The sequence below is a fragment of the Ascaphus truei genome, unplaced genomic scaffold (genome assembly GCF_040206685.1).
Source record: "Ascaphus truei isolate aAscTru1 unplaced genomic scaffold, aAscTru1.hap1 HAP1_SCAFFOLD_1739, whole genome shotgun sequence".
NCBI classification, from domain to species: domain Eukaryota; kingdom Metazoa; phylum Chordata; class Amphibia; order Anura; family Ascaphidae; genus Ascaphus; species Ascaphus truei.
In genome coordinates, this window is record NW_027454635.1 from 43,065 (window position 1) to 68,048 (window position 24,984).

Consider the following 24,984-nt stretch of genomic DNA (forward strand, 5'->3'; position numbering starts at 1 on the left):
AAAAGAATGATGATGTCTTTTAAGTGTGGCTCTATTGAAGTTTTGGGGTGTAAGTGTCAAGACAATCTTGGCAAAAAACGGAGGCATCATTTTCAACCATTTAATCAATATGTGCTTTTAGATGACACTATCCTACATTCTGCATGGATATAATAATAATAATATTATTAAAAATAATATTAATAATAATAATAATAATAGATACCATGGGAAAATAATAGGAGACATAATGGAAATATTATCCAGTTTGTCACCATAAGGGGAATATACATAGCGCTTCACAGCAATAAAACAAGTGACAAAACTGGAATATAATAAATATATGGCTAGGGATACAGTATCCTACAGTACATCTGTCATGGATATAATAATAAGAGACATCATGGGAAAATTATAGGAAACATAATGGTAAAAAGCGCTACAGACATAAAAGGAAAGATCCGGAAAAAGAGTTGCTGCTCCCCCGAAGAGCTTACAGTCTAAGTCTATACATAACAAGATACTATGTGTATCCATTTTGTGACCATTTCTGTCATCAGAAAATAGAAACAACATGCAGAACACATCCAACTTTGCTGCCATTTGCTCATTAAATATTTTGACCAACACCAGTCTGTGAACTGTTGATGTTTAATGCTATGGTCACAAGCACAGCAGTATCGCCAATAATGCAAGACGGTTTTATGTATGTCTTCTTCGCGCTGAAGCCGGTGTCTCTTGGAGCTCTGGTGGAGGAACTATTCACCTGTCTTGATGTCTCAGAGCTTTCAGAGAGTAAAAAACCTAGCAATAGTTTAGTTATTTTGATGCCCGCCTCATATAAACAAAATACAGCACACAATCCACTTTGCTTGCTCTCACTTATTGTATCATTTTGCCAATACCTATATGTGCAACACTGATTTTTAATGCTATTGTTTCATACTGTACGTTGCATTCATTCTTTGGTATCTCTTACAAAATGGTTGAACTGAATCAGAAGTCATATGGTGACAAATTGTTATTATTATTATTATTATTATGATTCTAAATAATGTAAAGGTTGCTCAATAAACCGCTGCTGGTATTGACAAAATCATCTGCCGAAACCCGGGATCGAACCAGGGACCTTTAGATCTTCAGTCTAACGGTCTCCCAACTGAGCTATTTCGGCTATGCATGATTTTTGGACAGGTGTCTGGAGCGGATCTGAAGCACAATGTTAGAGATAGGCCAGATAAGCTTCCTTGAAAAGGTGTATTTTCAGAGAGTCTGGGGGAATACAATATAAGACTTCATGGGAATAAGTGCAAACTGTAAACACTGTAAAATCTGGGGCATCCCTTCAATCTAGTACAATCTAGTATATATTATAATGCTTGAAACACTTTAAAATGTTGAATTTTTCCTTTTCTTGTTCACTGTATTGGCAAACGCAGCAAGGTAAACAAAAGAGAGTATTTGCTACAATCAATAGCACTAACAGGCTTCAGTGAAGTCATCATATCAATCAGTGATCTCATGTAAAAGTAGAATGTCTGGAAGGCCTGGCCCTACTGACTACACACCAAAAAAATTGGAGAATGCGGGCATCGATCCCGCTACCTCTTACATGCAAAGCAAGCGCTCTACCATGTGAGCTAATTCCCCTCTTACATGAAAGTGCGTCAGTGCTGGCTGCTTCACTTTCTGCAGGGCAAATCTGTCTGGGAACTTGCACTGCTGAATCCCAGTTATCAGACACAGCTGAATGTCCAGGGCTGTGGATGATTGGGTGAGAAGGAGAGTTGAATCATCGGAGCCCAGTAAGTAGACCCTTTGTCGCCACACCTAGGCATCTTCCCTGGTTGTCTAGTGGTTAGGATTCGGCGCTCTCACCGCCGCGGCCCGGGTTCGATTCCCGGTCAGGGAAAGAAAGCTGATTCTTTTTTTGTTCATATCTTAAGTTACTGTTGACAGAAATGTCATTTTATTTCCCCCCATTGATTTTAGACTTGCGCAAACCCATCTCTTGCTAATTCAATTCCGAAAACAGAAAGGATAATGGAAGTGACTGTAAGAATTGTATTCATTGCGCATGTCAATTGAAATATTGCAAGAAGAGAATGCGCTAGTCGGGGAAAGTTATACATACACACCTACATACTTATGAACATAAATTGCTTCAATATCATTTCTTAGCCGACATTTTGGTTTTATTTGAACATTTGTAGTAATTATAATCATACTCAATCAATTTATTATATTATGATGATTTCCAGTCACCAGGACTCAGGACGAGATTGCCACGGCCATTGAGTACCGCCACCTACCCCATCACACAAACACACACACACACACACACACAAAATGTATATTGGTAACAATAATTTAAAAAGGGGGAATTAAAATGGCCGAAGTGGGCAATGTATAATTGTGTACAGATCCATAAACCGACCCCTGAGCATGTATATACCTATAAGCATGTACAGTGTTGTTTGTTACAGCGGTTTCCAAATTATTTCCATTTGAAAGATTTCATTTTTCTGAAATGGAGCAAGCAAATTGTATGAAAATTGAACAAAAGTTACAAAAGAATACATGGATGTTTCGTATCCAGAGTCAGGTGGATGAGATGAGATGGGGACATGTTCATATTGTAACTGTACATTACTAAAAGAAGGCTTTTTTTCTATACAGATAAGGTGTTTTAAAAAAACATGCAATACACACTCACACACACAAATGCAAAACTGTAACTGTTTCATACGCTCATAATATACATTTTCTTTAACTGTGCACGCAATGTCTTGTATATAATGTATACCCTGTTCATGTATGTAACTGTACTTGTAACCATGTACTATTTGTTTTACTCTGTGCCCAGGACATACTTGAAAACGAGAGGTAACTCTCAATGTATTACTTCCTGGTAAAATATTTTATAAATAAATAAAATGCACACTCACACACACAAATGCAAAATGCACACACAAAAGCCAAAAAGATGGTACTGCAAACACTAATTAACACCAAAGGGATGTGCCTATTGCTAAAATATGAGCAGCAGCAGCAGCGGCAGCACCCCTGTTATCTATGGATGGGACTGATACCCCCTGCAGACACAGGCACACACACGCGCACACACGCACAGAGGGGTCTGTAGTGTGACAGGGCACGCCAGCTTCGCCACCAGGCACTCCTTCTTGAATTAAAATAAACCTATCTCCTTACCTCTTTGTGGATGCACCCTCTTTACCAACAAGAGGGACAGGACCAGCTCTCCTCAGCTTCCATTTACCCTTCCTTTCCTCTCTCACTTGAAAACTTTCTACCCCTGAGAGAGTGGGTGGGAGGGAGATAGAGCAAGAAACAGCGCCCCAAAACCTGTCCCATTAACAGCAGAAGCAGCACAGGCTTCTGTCCCTCTGCTCCTCTCCTCTCCTCTCCTCTCACTCCATTCATTTGCATGGGAGGGAGGAGCCTCTCTCTCTCTCTCTCTCTCTCTCTCTCTCTCTCTCTCTCTCTCTCTCTCTCTCGCTCTCTCTCCCTCTCTCTCCTCTCTCTCCCTCTCTCTCCCTCCTCTCCTCTCTCTCTCTCTCTCTCTCTCTCTCTCTCTCTCTCTCTCTCTCTCTTCACCTAGCAGCCACTATATGTGATGATGTCACAATGCGTCTCTAACATCACAGACATATGCTGACATCATCACACAGGCTGACTGGCCATTAAGAGACAGAGAGGCAGATAGAGACACACTGACAAATGCATACACTGAAGGCACAGGCAGCATGCAGCTTCTGCACCATAAAAGTACATTTGAATCAAAAAGAATGATGATGTCTTTTAAGTGTGGCTCTATTGAAGTTTTGGGGTGTAAGTGTCAAGACAATCTTGGCAAAAAACGGAGGCATCATTTTCAACCATTTAATCAATATGTGCTTTTAGATGACACTATCCTACATTCTGCATGGATATAATAATAATAATATTATTAAAAATAATATAATAATAATATAATAATAATAATAGATACCATGGAAAATAATAGGAAGACATAATGGAAATATTATCCAGTTTGTCACCATAAGGGGAATATACATAGCGCTTCACAGCAATAATACAAGTGGACAAAACTGGAATATAATAAATATATGGCTAGGGATACAGTATCCTACAGTACATCTGTCATGGATATAATAATAAGAGACATCATGGGAAAATTATAGGAAACATAATGGTAAAAAGCGCTACAGACATAAAAGGAAAGATCCGGAAAAAGAGTTGCTGCTCCCCCGAAGAGCTTACAGTCTAAGTCTATACATAACAAGATACTATGTGTATCCATTTTGTGACCATTTCTGTCATCAGAAAAATAGAAAACAACATGCAGAACACATCCAACTTTGCTGCCATTTGCTCATTAAAATATTTTGACCAACACCAGTCTGTGAACTGTTGATGTTTAATGCTATGGTCACAAGCACAGCAGTATCGCCAATAATGCAAGACGGTTTTATGTATGTCTTCTTCGCGCTGAAGCCGGTGTCTCTTGGAGCTCTGGTGGAGGAACTATTCACCTGTCTTGATGTCTCAGAGCTTTCAGAGAGTAAAAAACCTAGCAATAGTTTAGTTATTTTTGATGCCCCGCCTCATATAAACAAAATACAGCACACAATCCACTTTGCTTGCTCTCACTTATTGTATCATTTTGCCAATACCTATATGTGCAACACTGATTTTTAATGCTATTGTTTCATACTGTACGTTGCATTCATTCTTTGGTATCTCTTACAAAATGGTTGAACTGAATCAGAAGTCATATGGTGACAAATTGTTATTATTATTATTATTATTATGATTCTAAATAATGTAAAGGTTGCTCAATAAACCGCTGCTGGTATGACAAAATCATCTGCCGAAACCGGGATCGAACCAGGGACCTTTAGATCTTCAGTCTAACGCTCTCCCAACTGAGCTATTTCGGCTATGCATGATTTTTGGACAGGTGTCTGGAGCGGATCTGAAGCACAATGTTAGAGATAGGCCAGATAAGCTTCCTTGAAAAGGTGTATTTTCAGAGAGTGTGGGGGAATACAATATAAGACTTCATGGGAATAAGTGCAAACTGTAAACACTGTAAAATCTGGGGCATCCCTTCAATCTAGTACAATCTAGTATATATTATAATGCTTGAAACACTTTAAAATGTTGAATTTTTCCTTTTCTTGTTCACTGTATTGGCAAACGCAGCAAGGTAAACAAAAGAGAGTATTTGCTACAATCAATAGCACTAACAGGCTTCAGTGAAGTCATCATATGAATCAGTGATCTCATGTAAAAGTAGAATGTCTGGAAGGCCTGGCCCTACTGACTACACACCAAAAAAATTGGAGAATGCGGGCATCGATCCCGCTACCTCTTACATGCAAAGCAAGCGCTCTACCATGTGAGCTAATTCCCCTCTTACATGAAAGTGCGTCAGTGCTGGCTGCTTCACTTTCTGCAGGGCAAATCTGTCTGGGAACTTGCACTGCTGAATCCCAGTTATCAGACACAGCTGAATGTCCAGGGCTGTGGATGATTGGGTGAGAAGGAGAGTTGAATCATCGGAGCCCAGTAAGTAGACCCTTTGTCGCCATACTAGGCATCTTCCCTGGTTGTCTAGTGGTTAGGATTCGGCGCTCTCACCGCCGCGGCCCGGGTTCGATTCCCGGTCAGGGAAAGAAAGCTGATTCTTTTTTTTGTTCATATCTTAAGTTACTGTTGACAGAAATGTCATTTTATTTCCCCCCATTGATTTTAGACTTGCGCAAACCCATCTCTTGCTAATTCAATTCCGAAAACAGAAAGGATAATGGAAGTGACTGTAAGAATTGTATTCATTGCGCATGTCAATTGAAATATTGCAAGAAGAGAATGCGCTAGTCGGGGAAAGTTATACATACACACCTACATACTTATGAACATAAATTGCTTCAATATCATTTCTTAGCCGACATTTTGGTTTTATTTGAACATTTGTAGTAATTATAATCATACTCAATCAATTTATTATATTATGATGATTTCCAGTCACCAGGACTCAGGACGAGATTGCCACGGCCATTGAGTACCGCCACCTACCCCATCACACAAACACACACACACACACACACACAAAATGTATATTGGTAACAATAATTTAAAAAGGGGGAATTAAAATGGCCGAAGTGGGCAATGTATAATTGTGTACAGATCCATAAACCGACCCCTGAGCATGTATATACCTATAAGCATGTACAGTGTTGTTTGTTACAGCGGTTTCCAAATTATTTCCATTTGAAAGATTTCATTTTTCTGAAATGGAGCAAGCAAATTGTATGAAAATTGAACAAAAGTTACAAAAGAATACATGGATGTTTCGTATCCAGAGTCAGGTGGATGAGATGAGATGGGGACATGTTCATATTGTAACTGTACATTACTAAAAGAAGGCTTTTTTTCTATACAGATAAGGTGTTTTAAAAAAACATGCAATACACACTCACACACACAAATGCAAAACTGTAACTGTTTCATACGCTCATAATATACATTTTCTTTAACTGTGCACGCAATGTCTTGTATATAATGTATACCCTGTTCATGTATGTAACTGTACTTGTAACCATGTACTATTTGTTTTACTCTGTGCCCAGGACATACTTGAAAACGAGAGGTAACTCTCAATGTATTACTTCCTGGTAAAATATTTTATAAATAAATAAAATGCACACTCACACACACAAATGCAAAATGCACACACAAAAGCCAAAAAGATGGTACTGCAAACACTAATTAACACCAAAGGGATGTGCCTATTGCTAAAATATGAGCAGCAGCAGCAGCAGCAGCGGCAGCACCCCTGTTATCTATGGATGGGACTGATACCCCCTGCAGACACAGGCACACACACGCGCACACACGCGCACACCACCACGCACAGAGGGGTCTGTAGTGTGACAGGGCACGCCAGCTTCGCCACCAGGCACTCCTTCTTGAATTAAAATAAACCTATCTCCTTACCTCTTTGTGGATGCACCCTCTTTACCAACAAGAGGGACAGGACCAGCTCTCCTCAGCTTCCATTTACCCTTCCTTTCCTCTCTCACTTGAAAACTTTCTACCCCTGAGAGAGTGGGTGGGAGGGAGATAGAGCAAGAAACAGCGCCCCAAAACCTGTCCCATTAACAGCAGAAGCAGCACAGGCTTCTGTCCCTCTGCTCCTCTCCTCTCCTCTCCATTCATTTGCATGGGAGGGAGGAGCCTCTCTCTCTCTCTCTCTCTCTCTCTCTCTCTCTCTCTCTCTCTCTCTCTCTCTCTCTCTCTCTCTCTCTCCCTCTCTCTCCTCTCTCCCTCTCTCTCTCTCTCTCTCTTCACCTAGCAGCCACTATATGTGATGATGTCACAATGTGTCTCTAACATCACAGACATATGCTGACATCATCACACAGGCTGACTGGCCATTAAGAGACAGAGAGGCAGATAGAGACACACTGACAAATGCATACACTGAAGGCACAGGCAGCATGCAGCTTCTGCACCATAAAAGTACATTTGAATCAAAAAGAATGATGATGTCTTTTAAGTGTGGCTCTATTGAAGTTTTGGGGTGTAAGTGTCAAGACAATCTTGGCAAAAAACGGAGGCATCATTTTCAACCATTTAATCAATATGTGCTTTTAGATGACACTATCCTACATTCTGCATGGATATAATAATAATAATATTATTAAAAATAATATAATAATAATAATAATAATAGATACCATGGGAAAATAATAGGAGACATAATGGAAATATTATCCAGTTTGTCACCATAAGGGGAATATACATAGCGCTTCACAGCAATAATACAAGTGACAAAACTGGAATATAATAAATATATGGCTAGGGATACAGTATCCTACAGTACATCTGTCATGGATATAATAATAAGAGACATCATGGGAAAATTATAGGAAACATAATGGTAAAAAGCGCTACAGACATAAAAGGAAAGATCCGGAAAAAGAGTTGCTGCTCCCCCGAAGAGCTTACAGTCTAAGTCTATACATAACAAGATACTATGTGTATCCATTTTGTGACCATTTCTGTCATCAGAAAATAGAAACAACATGCAGAACACATCCAACTTTGCTGCCATTTGCTCATTAAATATTTTGACCAACACCAGTCTGTGAACTGTTGATGTTTAATGATGTTTAATGCTATGGTCACAAGCACAGCAGTATCGCCAATAATGCAAGACGGTTTTATGTATGTCTTCTTCGCGCTGAAGCCGGTGTCTCTTGAGCTCTGGTGGAGGAACTATTCACCTGTCTTGATGTCTCAGAGCTTTCAGAGAGTAAAAAACCTAGCAATAGTTTAGTTATTTTGATGCCCGCCTCATATAAACAAAATACAGCACACAATCCACTTTGCTTGCTCTCACTTATTGTATCATTTTGCCAATACCTATATGTGCAACACTGATTTTTAATGCTATTGTTTCATACTGTACGTTGCATTCATTCTTTGGTATCTCTTACAAAATGGTTGAACTGAATCAGAAGTCATATGGTGACAAATTGTTATTATTATTATTATTATTATGATTCTAAACAATGTAAAGGTTGCTCAATAAACCGCTGCTGGTATTGACAAAATCATCTGCCGAAACCCGGGATCGAACCAGGGACCTTTAGATCTTCAGTCTAACGCTCTCCCAACTGAGCTATTTCGGCTATGCATGATTTTTGGACAGGTGTCTGGAGCGGATCTGAAGCACAATGTTAGAGATAGGCCAGATAAGCTTCCTTGAAAAGGTGTATTTTCAGAGAGTCTGGGGAATACAATATAAGACTTCATGGGAATAAGTGCAAACTGTAAACACTGTAAAATCTGGGGCATCCCTTCAATCTAGTACAATCTAGTATATATTATAATGCTTGAAACACTTTAAAATGTTGAATTTTTCCTTTTCTTGTTCACTGTATTGGCAAACGCAGCAAGGTAAACAAAAGAGAGTATTTGCTACAATCAATAGCACTAACAGGCTTCAGTGAAGTCATCATATCAATCAGTGATCTCATGTAATAGTAGAATGTCTGGAAGGCCTGGCCCTACTGACTACACACCAAAAAAATTGGAGAATGCGGGCATCGATCCCGCTACCTCTTACATGCAAAGCAAGCGCTCTACCATGTGAGCTAATTCCCCTCTTACATGAAAGTGCGTCAGTGCTGGCTGCTTCACTTTCTGCAGGGCAAATCTGTCTGGGAACTTGCACTGCTGAATCCAGTTATCAGACACAGCTGAATGTCCAGGGCTGTGGATGATTGGGTGAGAAGGAGAGTTGAATCATCGGAGCCCAGTAAGTAGACCCTTTGTCGCCACACCTAGGCATCTTCCCTGGTTGTCTAGTGGTTAGGATTCGGCGCTCTCACCGCCGCGGCCCGGGTTCGATTCCCGGTCAGGGAAAGAAAGCTGATTCTTTTTTTGTTCATATCTTAAGTTACTGTTGACAGAAATGTCATTTTATTTCCCCCATTGATTTTAGACTTGCGCAAACCCATCTCTTGCTAATTCAATTCCGAAAACAGAAAGGATAATGGAAGTGACTGTAAGAATTGTATTCATTGCGCATGTCAATTGAAATATTGCAAGAAGAGAATGCGCTAGTCGGGGAAAGTTATACATACACACCTACATACTTATGAACATAAATTGCTTCAATATCATTTCTTAGCCGACATTTTGGTTTTATTTGAACATTTGTAGTAATTATAATCATACTCAATCAATTTATTATATTATGATGATTTCCAGTCACCAGGACTCAGGACGAGATTGCCACGGCCATTGAGTACCGCCACCTACCCCATCACACAAACACACACACACACACACACACACACAAAATGTATATTGGTAACAATAATTTAAAAAGGGGGAATTAAAATGGCCGAAGTGGGCAATGTATAATTGTGTACAGATCCATAAACCGACCCCTGAGCATGTATATACCTATAAGCATGTACAGTGTTGTTTGTTACAGCGGTTTCCAAATTATTTCCATTTGAAAGATTTCATTTTTCTGAAATGGAGCAAGCAAATTGTATGAAAATTGAACAAAAGTTACAAAAGAATACATGGATGTTTCGTATCCAGAGTCAGGTGGATGAGATGAGATGGGGACATGTTCATATTGTAACTGTACATTACTAAAAGAAGGCTTTTTTTCTATACAGATAAGGTGTTTTAAAAAAACATGCAATACACACTCACACACACAAATGCAAACTGTAACTGTCTGTTTCATACGCTCATAATATACATTTTCTTTAACTGTGCACGCAATGTCTTGTATATAATGTATACCCTGTTCATGTATGTAACTGTACTTGTAACCATGTACTATTTGTTTTACTCTGTGCCCAGGACATACTGCACCGACACACTTTATTCGAGCAAATACCCGGTATGTACCTGGCAGATACCTGGAATGCGCCACTCCTAACCTCTGACAAGCCCCGTTGCATTTGCCTTCCCAGCCTGGGTTCATGCCTGGCTGATGGGCGGCTGATCTGTTAAATGATAATGATTAGGATTTAATAGGCTGCAATGGCTCGCGTGTCTACCAGATGGCATAAATTCATGAATTGTAATGCAGTTTATATATATATACTGTGCAGTATTGCAGCCAGCGGGAATAAAATGCTTCAATCCCTGCTTGGAAAATAACTCAATGTACTCAGGCAGAAAACAGTCACAAACCTCAATACACCCGGGTATACCCGAATTCGTGGGACTAGCCAAGCTCGAATAAAGTGTGTCGCAGTGTACTTGAAAACGAGAGGTAACTCTCAATGTATTACTTCCTGGTAAAATATTTTATAAATAAATAAAATGCACACTCACACACACAAATGCAAAATGCACACACAAAAGCCAAAAAGATGGTACTGCAAACACTAATTAACACCAAAGGGATGTGCCTATTGCTAAAATATGAGCAGCAGCAGCAGCGGCAGCACCCCTGTTATCTATGGATGGGACTGATACCCCCTGCAGACACAGGCACACACACGCGCACACACGCACAGAGGGGTCTGTAGTGTGACAGGGCACGCCAGCTTCGCCACCAGGCACTCCTTCTTGAATTAAAATAAACCTATCTCCTTACCTCTTTGTGGATGCACCCTCTTTACCAACAAGAGGGACAGGACCAGCTCTCCTCAGCTTCCATTTACCCTTCCTTTCCTCTCTCACTTGAAAACTTTCTACCCCTGAGAGAGTGGGTGGGAGGGAGATAGAGCAAGAAACAGCGCCCCAAAACCTGTCCCATTAACAGCAGAAGCAGCACAGGCTTCTGTCCCTCTGCTCCTCTCCTCTCCTCTCCTCTCACTCCATTCATTTGCATGGGAGGGAGGAGCCTCTCTCTCTCTCTCCTCTCTCTCTCTCTCTCTCTCTCTCTCTCTCTCTCTCTCTCTCTCTCTCTCTCTCTCCCTCTCTCTCCCTCTCTCTCCCTCTCTCTCCCTCTCTCTCTCTCTCTCTCCTCTCTCTCTCTCTCTCTCTCTCTCTCTTCACCTAGCAGCCACTATATGTGATGATGTCACAATGCGTCTCTAACATCACAGACATATGCTGACATCATCACACAGGCTGACTGGCCATTAAGAGACAGAGAGGCAGATAGAGACACACTGACAAATGCATACACTGAAGGCACAGGCAGCATGCAGCTTCTGCACCATAAAAGTACATTTGAATCAAAAAGAATGATGATGTCTTTTAAGTGTGGCTCTATTGAAGTTTTGGGGTGTAAGTGTCAAGACAATCTTGGCAAAAAACGGAGGCATCATTTTCAACCATTTAATCAATATGTGCTTTTAGATGACACTATCCTACATTCTGCATGGATATAATAATAATAATATTATTAAAAATAATATTAATAATAATAATAATAATAGATACCATGGGAAAATAATAGGAGACATAATGGAAATATTATCCAGTTTGTCACCATAAGGGGAATATACATAGCGCTTCACAGCAATAATACAAGTGACAAAACTGGAATATAATAAATATATGGCTAGGATACAGTATCCTACAGTACATCTGTCATGGATATAATAATAAGAGACATCATGGGAAAATTATAGGAAACATAATGGTAAAAAGCGCTACAGACATAAAAGGAAAGATCCGGAAAAAGAGTTGCTGCTCCCCCGAAGAGCTTACAGTCTAAGTCTATACATAACAAGATACTATGTGTATCCATTTTGTGACCATTTCTGTCATCAGAAAATAGAAACAACATGCAGAACACATCCAACTTTGCTGCCATTTGCTCATTAAATATTTTGACCAACACCAGTCTGTGAACTGTTGATGTTTAATGCTATGGTCACAAGCACAGCAGTATCGCCAATAATGCAAGACGGTTTTATGTATGTCTTCTTCGCGCTGAAGCCGGTGTCTCTTGGAGCTCTGGTGGAGGAACTATTCTTGATGTCTCAGAGCTTTCAGAGAGTAAAAAACCTAGCAATAGTTTAGTTATTTTGATGCCCGCCTCATATAAACAAAATACAGCACACAATCCACTTTGCTTGCTCTCACTTATTGTATCATTTTGCCAATACCTATATGTGCAACACTGATTTTTAATGCTATTGTTTCATACTGTACGTTGCATTCATTCTTTGGTATCTCTTACAAAATGGTTGAACTGAATCAGAAGTCATATGGTGACAAATTGTTATTATTATTATTATTATTATGATTCTAAATAATGTAAAGGTTGCTCAATAAACCGCTGCTGGTATTGACAAAATCATCTGCCGAAACCCGGGATCGAACCAGGACCTTTAGATCTTCAGTCTAACGCTCTCCCAACTGAGCTATTTCGGCTATGCATGATTTTTGGACAGGTGTCTGGAGCGGATCTGAAGCACAATGTTAGAGATAGGCCAGATAAGCTTCCTTGAAAAGGTGTATTTTCAGAGAGTGTGGGGGAATACAATATAAGACTTCATGGGAATAAGTGCAAACTGTAAACACTGTAAAATCTGGGGCATCCCTTCAATCTAGTACAATCTAGTATATATTATAATGCTTGAAACACTTTAAAATGTTGAATTTTTCCTTTTCTTGTTCACTGTATTGGCAAACGCAGCAAGGTAAACAAAAGAGAGTATTTGCTACAATCAATAGCACTAACAGGCTTCAGTGAAGTCATCATATGAATCAGTGATCTCATGTAAAAGTAGAATGTCTGGAAGGCCTGGCCCTACTGACTACACACCAAAAAAACTTGGAGAATGCGGGCATCGATCCCGCTACCTCTTACATGCAAAGCAAGCGCTCTACCATGTGAGCTAATTCCCCCCTTACATGAAAGTGCGTCAGTGCTGGCTGCTTCACTTTCTGCAGGGCAAATCTGTCTGGGAACTTGCACTGCTGAATCCCAGTTATCAGACACAGCTGAATGTCCAGGGCTGTGGATGATTGGGTGAGAAGGAGAGTTGAATCATCGGAGCCCAGTAAGTAGACCCTTTGTCGCCATACTAGGCATCTTCCCTGGTTGTCTAGTGGTTAGGATTCGGCGCTCTCACCGCCGCGGCCCGGGTTCGATTCCCGGTCAGGGAAAGAAAGCTGATTCTTTTTTTTGTTCATATCTTAAGTTACTGTTGACAGAAATGTCATTTTATTTCCCCCCATTGATTTTAGACTTGCGCAAACCCATCTCTTGCTAATTCAATTCCGAAAACAGAAAGGATAATGGAAGTGACTGTAAGAATTGTATTCATTGCGCATGTCAATTGAAATATTGCAAGAAGAGAATGCGCTAGTCGGGGAAAGTTATACATACACACCTACATACTTATGAACATAAATTGCTTCAATATCATTTCTTAGCCGACATTTTGGTTTTATTTGAACATTTGTAGTAATTATAATCATACTCAATCAATTTATTATATTATGATGATTTCCAGTCACCAGGACTCAGGACGAGATTGCCACGGCCATTGAGTACCGCCACCTACCCCATCACACAAACACACACACACACACACACACACACAAAATGTATATTGGTAACAATAATTTAAAAAGGGGGAATTAAAATGGCCGAAGTGGGCAATGTATAATTGTGTACAGATCCATAAACCGACCCCTGAGCATGTATATACCTATAAGCATGTACAGTGTTGTTTGTTACAAGCGGTTTCCAAATTATTTCCATTTGAAAGATTTCATTTTTCTGAAATGGAGCAAGCAAATTGTATGAAAATTGAACAAAAGTTACAAAAGAATACATGGATGTTTCGTATCCAGAGTCAGGTGGATGAGATGAGATGGGGACATGTTCATATTGTAACTGTACATTACTAAAAGAAGGCTTTTTTTCTATACAGATAAGGTGTTTTAAAAAAACATGCAATACACACTCACACACACAAATGCAAAACTGTAACTGTTTCATACGCTCATAATATACATTTTCTTTAACTGTGCACGCAATGTCTTGTATATAATGTATACCCTGTTCATGTATGTAACTGTACTTGTAACCATGTACTATTTGTTTTACTCTGTGCCCAGGACATACTTGAAAACGAGAGGTAACTCTCAATGTATTACTTCCTGGTAAAATATTTTATAAATAAATAAAATGCACACTCACACACACAAATGCAAAATGCACACACAAAAGCCAAAAAGATGGTACTGCAAACACTAATTAACACCAAAGGGATGTGCCTATTGCTAAAATATGAGCAGCAGCAGCAGCAGCGGCAGCACCCCTGTTATCTATGGATGGGACTGATACCCCCCTGCAGACACAGGCACACACACGCGCACACACGCGCACACACGCACAGAGGGGTCTGTAGTGTGACAGGGCACGCCAGCTTCGCCACCAGGCACTCCTTCTTGAATTAAAATAAACCTATCTCCTTACCTCTTTGTGGATGCACCCTCTTTACCAACAAGAGGGACAGGACCAGCTCTCCTCAGCTTCCATTTACCCTTCCTTTCCTCTCTCACTTGAAAACTTTCTACCCCTGAGAGAGTGGGTGGGAGGGAGATAGAGCAAGAAACAGCGCCCCAAAACCTGTCCCATTAACAGCAGAAGCAGCACAGGCTTCTGTCCCTCTGCTCCTCTCCTCTCCTCTCCTCTCACTCCATTCATTTGCATGGGAGGGAGGAGCCTCTCTCTCTCTCTCTCTCTCTCTCTCTCTCTCTCTCCCTCTCTCTCCCTCTCTCTCTCTCTCTCTCTCTCTCTCTCCTCTCTCTCTCTCTCTCTCTCTCTTCACCTAGCAGCCAGTATATGTGATGATGTCACAATGCGTCTCTAACATCACAGACATATGCTGACATCATCACACAGGCTGACTGGCCATTAAGAGACAGAGAGGCAGATAGAGACACACTGACAAATGCATACACTGAAGGCACAGGCAGCATGCAGCTTCTGCACCATAAAAGTACATTTGAATCAAAAAGAATGATGATGTCTTTTAAGTGTGGCTCTATTGAAGTTTTGGGGTGTAAGTGTCAAGACAATCTTGGCAAAAAACGGAGGCATCATTTTCAACCATTTAATCAATATGTGCTTTTAGATGACACTATCCTACATTCTGCATGGATATAATAATAATAATATTATTAAAAATAATATTAATAATAATAATAATAATAGATACCATGGGAAAATAATAGGAGACATAATGGAAATATTATCCAGTTTGTCACCATAAGGGAATATACATAGCGCTTCACAGCAATAATACAAGTGACAAAACTGGAATATAATAAATATATGGCTAGGGATACAGTATCCTACAGTACATCTGTCATGGATATAATAATAAGAGACATCATGGGAAAATTATAGGAAACATAATGGTAAAAAGCGCTACAGACATAAAAGGAAAGATCGGAAAAAGAGTTGCTGCTCCCCCGAAGAGCTTACAGTCTAAGTCTATACATAACAAGATACTATGTGTATCCATTTTGTGACCATTTCTGTCATCAGAAAATAGAAACAACATGCAGAACACATCCAACTTTGCTGCCATTTGCTCATTAAATATTTTGACCAACACCAGTCTGTGAACTGTTGATGTTTAATGCTATGGTCACAAGCACAGCAGTATCGCCAATAATGCAAGACGGTTTTATGTATGTCTTCTTCGCGCTGAAGCCGGTGTCTCTTGGAGCTCTGGTGGAGGAACTATTCACCTGTCTTGATGTCTCAGAGCTTTCAGAGAGTAAAAAACCTAGCAATAGTTTAGTTATTTTGATGCCCGCCTCATATAAACAAAATACAGCACACAATCCACTTTGCTTGCTCTCACTTATTGTATCATTTTGCCAATACCTATATGTGCAACACTGATTTTTAATGCTATTGTTTCATACTGTACGTTGCATTCATTCTTTGGTATCTCTTACAAAATGGTTGAACTGAATCAGAAGTCATATGGTGACAAATTGTTATTATTATTATGATTCTAAATAATGTAAAGGTTGCTCAATAAACCGCTGCTGGTATTGACAAAATCATCTGCCGAAACCCGGGATCGAACCAGGGACCTTTAGATCTTCAGTCTAACGCTCTCCCAACTGAGCTATTTCGGCTATGCATGATTTTTGGACAGGTGTCTGGAGCGGATCTGAAGCACAATGTTAGAGATAGGCCAGATAAGCTTCCTTGAAAAGGTGTATTTTCAGAGAGTCTGGGGGAATACAATATAAGACTTCATGGGAATAAGTGCAAACTGTAAACACTGTAAAATCTGGGGCATCCCTTCAATCTAGTACAATCTAGTATATATTATAATGCTTGAAACACTTTAAAATGTTGAATTTTTCCTTTTCTTGTTCACTGTATTGGCAAACGCAGCAAGGTAAACAAAAGAGAGTATTTGCTACAATCAATAGCACTAACAGGCTTCAGTGAAGTCATCATATCAATCAGTGATCTCATGTAAAAGTAGAATGTCTGGAAGGCCTGGCCCGACTGACTACACACCAAAAAACTTGGAGAATGCGGGCATCGATCCCGCTACCTCTTACATGCAAAGCAAGCGCTCTACCATGTGAGCTAATTCCCCTCTTACATGAAAGTGCGTCAGTGCTGGCTGCTTCACTTTCTGCAGGGCAAATCTGTCTGGGAACTTGCACTGCTGAATCCCAGTTATCAGACACAGCTGAATGTCCAGGGCTGTGGATGATTGGGTGAGAAGGAGAGTTGAATCATCGGAGCCCAGTAAGTAGACCCTTTGTCGCCATACTAGGCATCTTCCCTGGTTGTCTAGTGGTTAGATTCGGCGCTCTCACCGCCGCGGCCCGGGTTCGATTCCCGGTCAGGGAAAGAAAGCTGATTCTTTTTTTTGTTCATATCTTAAGTTACTGTTGACAGAAATGTCATTTTATTTCCCCCCATTGATTTAGACTTGCGCAAACCCATCTCTTGCTAATTCAATTCCGAAAACAGAAAGGATAATGGAAGTGACTGTAAGAATTGTATTCATTGCGCATGTCAATTGAAATATTGCAAGAAGAGAATGCGCTAGTCGGGAGAAAGTTATACATACACACCTACATACTTATGAACATAAATTGCTTCAATATCATTTCTTAGCCGACATTTTGGTTTTATTTGAACATTTGTAGTAATTATAATCATACTCAATCAATTTATTATATTATGATGATTTCCAGTCACCAGGACTCAGGACGAGATTGCCACGGCCATTGAGTACCGCCACCTACCCCATCACACAAACACACACACACACACACACACACAAAATGTATATTGGTAACAATAATTTAAAAAGGGGGAATTAAAATGGCCGAAGTGGGCAATGTATAATTGTGTACAGATCCATAAACCGACCCCTGAGCATGTATATACCTATAAGCATGTACAGTGTTGTTTGTTACAGCGGTTTCCAAATTATTTCCATTTGAAAGATTTCATTTTTCTGAAATGGAGCAAGCAAATTGTATGAAAATTGAACAAAAGTTACAAAAGAATACATGGATGTTTCGTATCCAGAGTCAGGTGGATGAGATGAGATGGGGACATGTTCATATTGTAACTGTACATTACTAAAAGAAGGCTTTTTTTCTATACAGATAAGGTGTTTTAAAAAAACATGCAATACACACTCACACACACAAATGCAAAACTGTAACTGTTTCATACGCTCATAATATACATTTTCTTTAACTGTGCACGCAATGTCTTGTACAGTATATAATGTATACCCTGTTCATATGTGTAACTGTACTTGTAACCATGTACTATTTGTTTTACTCTGTGCCCAGGACATACTTGAAAACGAGAGGTAACTCTCAATGTATTACTTCCTGGTAAAATATTTTATAAATAAATAAAATGCACACTCACACACACAAATGCAAAATGCACACACAAAAGCCAAAAAGATGGTACTGCAAACACTAATTAACACCAAAGGGATGTGCCTATTGCTAAATATGAGCAGCAGCAGCAGCGGCAGCACCCCTGTTATCTATGGATGGGACTGATACCCCCTGCAGACACAGGCACACACACGCGCACACACGCGCACACTCGCGCACACACGCGCACACACGCGCACACACGCACAGAGGGGTCTGTAGTGTGACAGGGCACGCCAGCTTCGCCACCAGGCACTCCTTCTTGAATTAAAATAAACCTATCTCCTTACCTCTTTATGGATGCACCCTCTTTACCAACAAGAGGGACAGGACCAGCTCTCCTCAGCTTCCATTTACCCTTCCTTTCCTCTCTCACTTGAAAACTTTCTACCCCTGAGAGAGTGGGTGGGAGGGAGATAGAGCAAGAAACAGCGCCCAAAACCTGTCCCATTAACAGCAGAAGCAGCACAGGCTTCTGTCCCTCTGCTCCTCTCCTCTCCTCTCCTCTCACTCCATTCATTTGCATGGGAGGGAGGAGCCTCTCTCTCTCTCTCTCTCTCTCTCTCTCTCTCTCTCTCTCTCTCTCTCTCTCTCTCTCTCTCTCTCTCCCTCTCTCTCCCTCTCTCTCTCTCTCTCTCTCTCTCTTCACCTAGCAGCCAGTATATGTGATGATGTCACAATGCGTCTCTAACATCACAGACATATGCTGACATCATCACACAGGCTGACTGGCCATTAAGAGACAGAGAGGCAGATAGAGACACACTGACAAATGCATACACTGAAGGCACAGGCAGCATGCAGCTTCTGCACCATAAAAGTACATTTGAATCAAAAAGAATGATGATGTCTTTTAAGTGTGGCTCTATTGAAGTTTTGGGGTGTAAGTGTCAAGACAATCTTGGCAAAAAACGGAGGCATCATTTTCAACATTTAATCAATATGTGCTTTTAGATGACACTATCCTACATTCTGCATGGATATAATAATAATAATATTATTAAAAATAATATTAATAATAATAATAATAATAGATACCATGGGAAAATAATAGGAGACATAATGGAAATATTATCCAGTTTGTCACCATAAGGGGAATATACATAGCGCTTCACAGCAATAATACAAGTGACAAAACTGGAATATAATAAATATATGGCTAGGGATACAGTATCCTACAGTACATCTGTCATGGATATAATAATAAGAGACATCATGGGAAAATTATAGGAAACATAATGGTAAAAAGCGCTACAGACATAAAAGGAAAGATCCGGAAAAAGAGTTGCTGCTCCCCCGAAGAGCTTACAGTCTAAGTCTATACATAACAAGATACTATGTGTATCCATTTTGCTGACCATTTCTGTCATCAGAAAATAGAAACAACATGCAGAACACATCCAACTTTGCTGCCATTTGCTCATTAAATATTTTGACCAACACCAGTCTGTGAACTGTTGATGTTTAATGCTATGGTCACAAGCACAGCAGTATCGCCAATAATGCAAGACGGTTTTATGTATGTCTTCTTCGCGCTGAAGCCGGTGTCTCTTGGAGCTCTGGTGGAGGAACTATTCACCTGTCTTGATGTCTCAGAGCTTTCAGAGAGTAAAAAACCTAGCAATAGTTTAGTTATTTTGATGCCCGCCTCATATAAACAAAATACAGCACACAATCCACTTTGCTTGCTCTCACTTATTGTATCATTTTGCCAATACCTATATGTGCAACACTGATTTTTAATGCTATTGTTTCATACTGTACGTTGCATTCATTCTTTGGTATCTCTTACAAAATGGTTGAACTGAATCAGAAGTCATATGGTGACAAATTGTTATTATTATTATTATTATTATGATTCTAAATAATGTAAAGGTTGCTCAATAAACCGCTGCTGGTATTGACAAAATCATCTGCCGAAACCCGGGATCGAACCAGGGACCTTTAGATCTTCAGTCTAACGCTCTCCCAACTGAGCTATTTCGGCTATGCATGATTTTTGGACAGGTGTCTGGAGCGGATCTGAAGCACAATGTTAGAGATAGGCCAGATAAGCTTCCTTGAAAAGGTGTATTTTCAGAGAGTCTGGGGAATACAATATAAGACTTCATGGGAATAAGTGCAAACTGTAAACACTGTAAAATCTGGGGCATCCCTTCAATCTAGTACAATCTAGTATATATTATAATGCTTGAAACACTTTAAAATGTTGAATTTTTCCTTTTCTTGTTCACTGTATTGGCAAACGCAGCAAGGTAAACAAAAGAGAGTATTTGCTACAATCAATAGCACTAACAGGCTTCAGTGAAGTCATCATATCAATCAGTGATCTCATGTAAAAGTAGAATGTCTGGAAGGCCTGGCCCTACTGACTACACACCAAAAAAATTGGAGAATGCGGGCATCGATCCCGCTACCTCTTACATGCAAAGCAAGCGCTCTACCATGTGAGCTAATTCCCCTCTTACATGAAAGTGCGTCAGTGCTGGCTGCTTCACTTTCTGCAGGGCAAATCTGTCTGGGAACTTGCACTGCTGAATCCCAGTTATCAGACACAGCTGAATGTCCAGGGCTGTGGATGATTGGGTGAGAAGGAGAGTTGAATCATCTGAGAAGGAGAGTTGAATCATCGGAACCCAGTAAGTAGACCCTTTGTCGCCACACCTAGGCATCTTCCCTGGTTGTCTAGTGGTTAGGATTCGGCGCTCTCACCGCCGCGGCCCGGGTTCGATTCCCGGTCAGGGAAAGAAAGCTGATTCTTTTTTTGTTCATATCTTAAGTTACTGTTGACAGAAATGTCATTTTATTTCCCCCCATTGATTTTAGACTTGCGCAAACCCATCTCTTGCTAATTCAATTCCGAAAACAGAAAGGATAATGGAAGTGACTGTAAGAATTGTATTCATTGCGCATGTCAATTGAAATATTGCAAGAAGAGAATGCGCTAGTCGGGGAAAGTTATACATACACACCTACATACTTATGAACATAAATTGCTTCAATATCATTTCTTAGCCGACATTTTGGTTTTATTTGAACATTTGTAGTAATTATAATCATACTCAATCAATTTATTATATTATGATGATTTCCAGTCACCAGGACTCAGGACGAGATTGCCACGGCCATTGAGTACCGCCACCTACCCCATCACACAAACACACACACACACACACACACAAAATGTATATTGGTAACAATAATTTAAAAAGGGGGAATTAAAATGGCCGAAGTGGGCAATGTATAATTGTGTACAGATCCATAAACCGAACCCACTGAGCATGTATATACCTATAAGCATGTACAGTGTTGTTTGTTACAGCGGTTTCCAAATTATTTCCATTTGAAAGATTTCATTTTTCTGAAATGGAGCAAGCAAATTGTATGAAAATTGAACAAAAGTTACAAAAGAATACATGGATGTTTCGTATCCAGAGTCAGGTGGATGAGATGAGATGGGACATGTTCATATTGTAACTGTACATTACTAAAAGAAGGCTTTTTTTCTATACAGATAAGGTGTTTTAAAAAACATGCAATACACACTCACACACACAAATGCAAAACTGTAACTGTTTCATACGCTCATAATATACATTTTCTTTAACTGTGCACGCAATGTCTTGTATATAATGTTATACCCCTGTTCATGTATGTAACTGTACTTGTAACCATGTACTATTTGTTTTACTCTGTGCCCAGGACATACTTGAAAACGAGAGGTAACTCTCAATGTATTACTTCCTGGTAAAATATTTTATAAATAAATAAAATGGCACACTCACACACACAAATGCAAAATGCACACACAAAAGCCAAAAAGATGGTACTGCAAACACTAATTAACACCAAAGGGATGTGCCTATTGCTAAAATATGAGCAGCAGCAGCAGCAGCGGCAGCACCCCTGTTATCTATGGATGGGACTGATACCCCCTGCAGACACAGGCACACACACGCGCACACACGCGCACACACGCACAGAGGGGTCTGTAGTGTGACAGGGCACGCCAGCTTCGCCACCAGGCACTCCTTCTTGAATTAAAATAAACCTATCTCCTTACCTCTTTGTGGATGCACCCTCTTTACCAACAAGAGGGACAGGACCAGCTCTCCTCAGCTTCCATTTACCCTTCCTTTCCTCTCTCACTTGAAAACTTTCTACCCCTGAGAGAGTGGGTGGGAGGGAGATAGAGCAAGAAACAGCGCCCCAAAACCTGTCCCATTAACAGCAGAAGCAGCACAGGCTTCTGTCCCTCTGCTCCTCTCCTCTCCTCTCCTCTCACTCCATTCATTTGCATGGGAGGGAGGAGCCTCTCTCTCTCTCTCTCTCTCTCTCTCTCTCTCTCTCTCTCTCTCTCTCTCTCTCTCTCTCTCCCTCTCTCTCCCTCTCTCTCCCTCTCTCTCCCTCTCTCTCTCTCTCTCTCTCTCTCTCTCTCTCTCTCTCTCTCTCTCTCTCTTCACCTAGCAGCCACTATATGTGATGATGTCACAATGCGTCTCTAACATCACAGACATATGCTGACATCATCACACAGGCTGACTGGCCATTAAGAGACAGAGAGGCAGATAGAGACACACTGACAAATGCATACACTGAAGGCACAGGCAGCATGCAGCTTCTGCACCATAAAAGTACATTTGAATCAAAAAGAATGATGATGTCTTTTAAGTGTGGCTCTATTGAAGTTTTGGGGTGTAAGTGTCAAGACAATCTTGGCAAAAACGGAGGCATCATTTTCAACCATTTAATCAATATGTGCTTTTAGATGACACTATCCTACATTCTGCATGGATATAATAATAATAATATTATTAAAAATAATATTAATAATAATAATAATAATAGATACCATGGGAAAATAATAGGAGACATAATGGAAATATTATCCAGTTTGTCACCATAAGGGGAATATACATAGCGCTTCACAGCAATAATACAAGTGACAAAACTGGAATATAATAAATATATGGCTAGGGATACAGTATCCCCTACAGTACATCTGTCATGATATAATAATAAGAGACATCATGGGAAAATTATAGGAAACATAATGGTAAAAAGCGCTACAGACATAAAAGGAAAGATCCGGAAAAAGAGTTGCTGCTCCCCCGAAGAGCTTACAGTCTAAGTCTATACATAACAAGATACTATGTGTATCCATTTTGTGACCATTTCTGTCATCAGAAAATAGAAACAACATGCAGAACACATCCAACTTTGCTGCCATTTGCTCATTAAATATTTTGACCAACACCAGTCTGTGAACTGTTGATGTTTAATGCTATGGTCACAAGCACAGCAGTATCGCCAATAATGCAAGACGGTTTTATGTATGTCTTCTTCGCGCTGAAGCCGGTGTCTCTTGGAGCTCTGGTGGAGGAACTATTCACCTGTCTTGATGTCTCAGAGCTTTCAGAGAGTAAAAAACCTAGCAATAGTTTAGTTATTTTGATGCCCGCCTCATATAAACAAAATACAGCACACAATCCACTTTGCTTGCTCTCACTTATTGTATCATTTTGCCAATACCTATATGTGCAACACTGATTTTTAATGCTATTGTTTCATACGTTGCATTCATTCTTTGGTATCTCTTACAAAATGGTTGAACTGAATCAGAAGTCATATGGTGACAAATTGTTATTATTATTATTATTATTATTATTATGATTCTAAATAATGTAAAGGTTGCTCAATAAACTGCTGCTGGTATTGACAAAATCATCTGCCGAAACCCGGGATCGAACCAGGGACCTTTAGATCTTCAGTCTAACGCTCTCCCAACTGAGCTATTTCGGCTATGCATGATTTTTGGACAGGTGTCTGGAGCGGATCTGAAGCACAATGTTAGAGATAGGCAGATAAGCTTCCTTGAAAAGGTGAATTTTCAGAGAGTCTGGGGAATACAATATAAGACTTCATGGGAATAAGTGCAAACTGTAAACACTGTAAAATCTGGGGCATCCCTTCAATCTAGTACAATCTAGTATATATTATAATGCTTGAAACACTTTAAAATGTTGAATTTTTCCTTTTCTTGTTCACTGTATTGGCAAACGCAGCAAGGTAAACAAAAGAGAGTATTTGCTACAATCAATAGCACTAACAGGCTTCAGTGAAGTCATCATATCAATCAGTGATCTCATGTAATAGTAGAATGTCTGGAAGGCCTTGCCCTACTGACTACACACCAAAAACTTGGAGAATGCGGGCATCGATCCCGCTACCTCTTACATGCAAAGCAAGCGCTCTACCATGTGAGCTAATTCCCCTCTTACATGAAAGTGCGTCAGTGCGGGCTGCTTCACTTTCTGCAGGGCAAATCTGTCTGGGAACTTGCACTGCTGAATCCCAGTTATCAGACACAGCTGAATGTCCAGGGCTGTGGATGATTGGGTGAGAAGGAGAGTTGAATCATCGGAGCCCAGTAAGTAGACCCTTTGTCGCCATACTAGGCATCTTCCCTGGTTGTCTAGTGGTTAGGATTCGGCGCTCTCACCGCCGCGGCCCGGGTTCGATTCCCGGTCAGGGAAAGAAAGCTTTTGTTTTGAAAACCCAATCGGATTCTTT

The 24,984-nt window shown here is 40.2% G+C and overlaps 14 non-coding genes across 14 annotated transcripts; 7 read left to right on the plus strand and 7 right to left on the minus strand.

Annotated features, from left to right (window-relative positions):
* Positions 1-1,080: 1,080 nt before the first annotated feature.
* TRNAF-GAA (transfer RNA phenylalanine (anticodon GAA)) lies at positions 1,081-1,153 on the minus strand. The gene has a single exon. It is a non-coding gene; the product is annotated as a tRNA-Phe (tRNA).
* Positions 1,154-1,819: 666 nt separating this feature from the next.
* Positions 1,820-1,891, plus strand: TRNAE-CUC (transfer RNA glutamic acid (anticodon CUC)). The gene has a single exon. It is a non-coding gene; the product is annotated as a tRNA-Glu (tRNA).
* A 2,980-nt stretch (positions 1,892-4,871) lies between these two features.
* On the minus strand, positions 4,872-4,943 carry TRNAF-GAA (transfer RNA phenylalanine (anticodon GAA)). The gene has a single exon. It is a non-coding gene; the product is annotated as a tRNA-Phe (tRNA).
* A 665-nt stretch (positions 4,944-5,608) lies between these two features.
* On the plus strand, positions 5,609-5,680 carry TRNAE-CUC (transfer RNA glutamic acid (anticodon CUC)). Its single transcript has one exon. It is a non-coding gene; the product is annotated as a tRNA-Glu (tRNA).
* Positions 5,681-8,629: 2,949 nt separating this feature from the next.
* On the minus strand, positions 8,630-8,702 carry TRNAF-GAA (transfer RNA phenylalanine (anticodon GAA)). Its single transcript has one exon. It is a non-coding gene; the product is annotated as a tRNA-Phe (tRNA).
* Positions 8,703-9,366: 664 nt separating this feature from the next.
* TRNAE-CUC (transfer RNA glutamic acid (anticodon CUC)) lies at positions 9,367-9,438 on the plus strand. The gene has a single exon. It is a non-coding gene; the product is annotated as a tRNA-Glu (tRNA).
* A 3,366-nt stretch (positions 9,439-12,804) lies between these two features.
* Positions 12,805-12,876, minus strand: TRNAF-GAA (transfer RNA phenylalanine (anticodon GAA)). The gene has a single exon. It is a non-coding gene; the product is annotated as a tRNA-Phe (tRNA).
* A 666-nt stretch (positions 12,877-13,542) lies between these two features.
* Positions 13,543-13,614, plus strand: TRNAE-CUC (transfer RNA glutamic acid (anticodon CUC)). The gene has a single exon. It is a non-coding gene; the product is annotated as a tRNA-Glu (tRNA).
* Positions 13,615-16,544: 2,930 nt separating this feature from the next.
* TRNAF-GAA (transfer RNA phenylalanine (anticodon GAA)) lies at positions 16,545-16,617 on the minus strand. The gene has a single exon. It is a non-coding gene; the product is annotated as a tRNA-Phe (tRNA).
* Positions 16,618-17,282: 665 nt separating this feature from the next.
* Positions 17,283-17,353, plus strand: TRNAE-CUC (transfer RNA glutamic acid (anticodon CUC)). The gene has a single exon. It is a non-coding gene; the product is annotated as a tRNA-Glu (tRNA).
* Positions 17,354-20,325: 2,972 nt separating this feature from the next.
* Positions 20,326-20,398, minus strand: TRNAF-GAA (transfer RNA phenylalanine (anticodon GAA)). Its single transcript has one exon. It is a non-coding gene; the product is annotated as a tRNA-Phe (tRNA).
* A 687-nt stretch (positions 20,399-21,085) lies between these two features.
* TRNAE-CUC (transfer RNA glutamic acid (anticodon CUC)) lies at positions 21,086-21,157 on the plus strand. The gene has a single exon. It is a non-coding gene; the product is annotated as a tRNA-Glu (tRNA).
* Positions 21,158-24,140: 2,983 nt separating this feature from the next.
* On the minus strand, positions 24,141-24,213 carry TRNAF-GAA (transfer RNA phenylalanine (anticodon GAA)). Its single transcript has one exon. It is a non-coding gene; the product is annotated as a tRNA-Phe (tRNA).
* Positions 24,214-24,875: 662 nt separating this feature from the next.
* TRNAE-CUC (transfer RNA glutamic acid (anticodon CUC)) lies at positions 24,876-24,947 on the plus strand. Its single transcript has one exon. It is a non-coding gene; the product is annotated as a tRNA-Glu (tRNA).
* Positions 24,948-24,984: the final 37 nt, after the last annotated feature.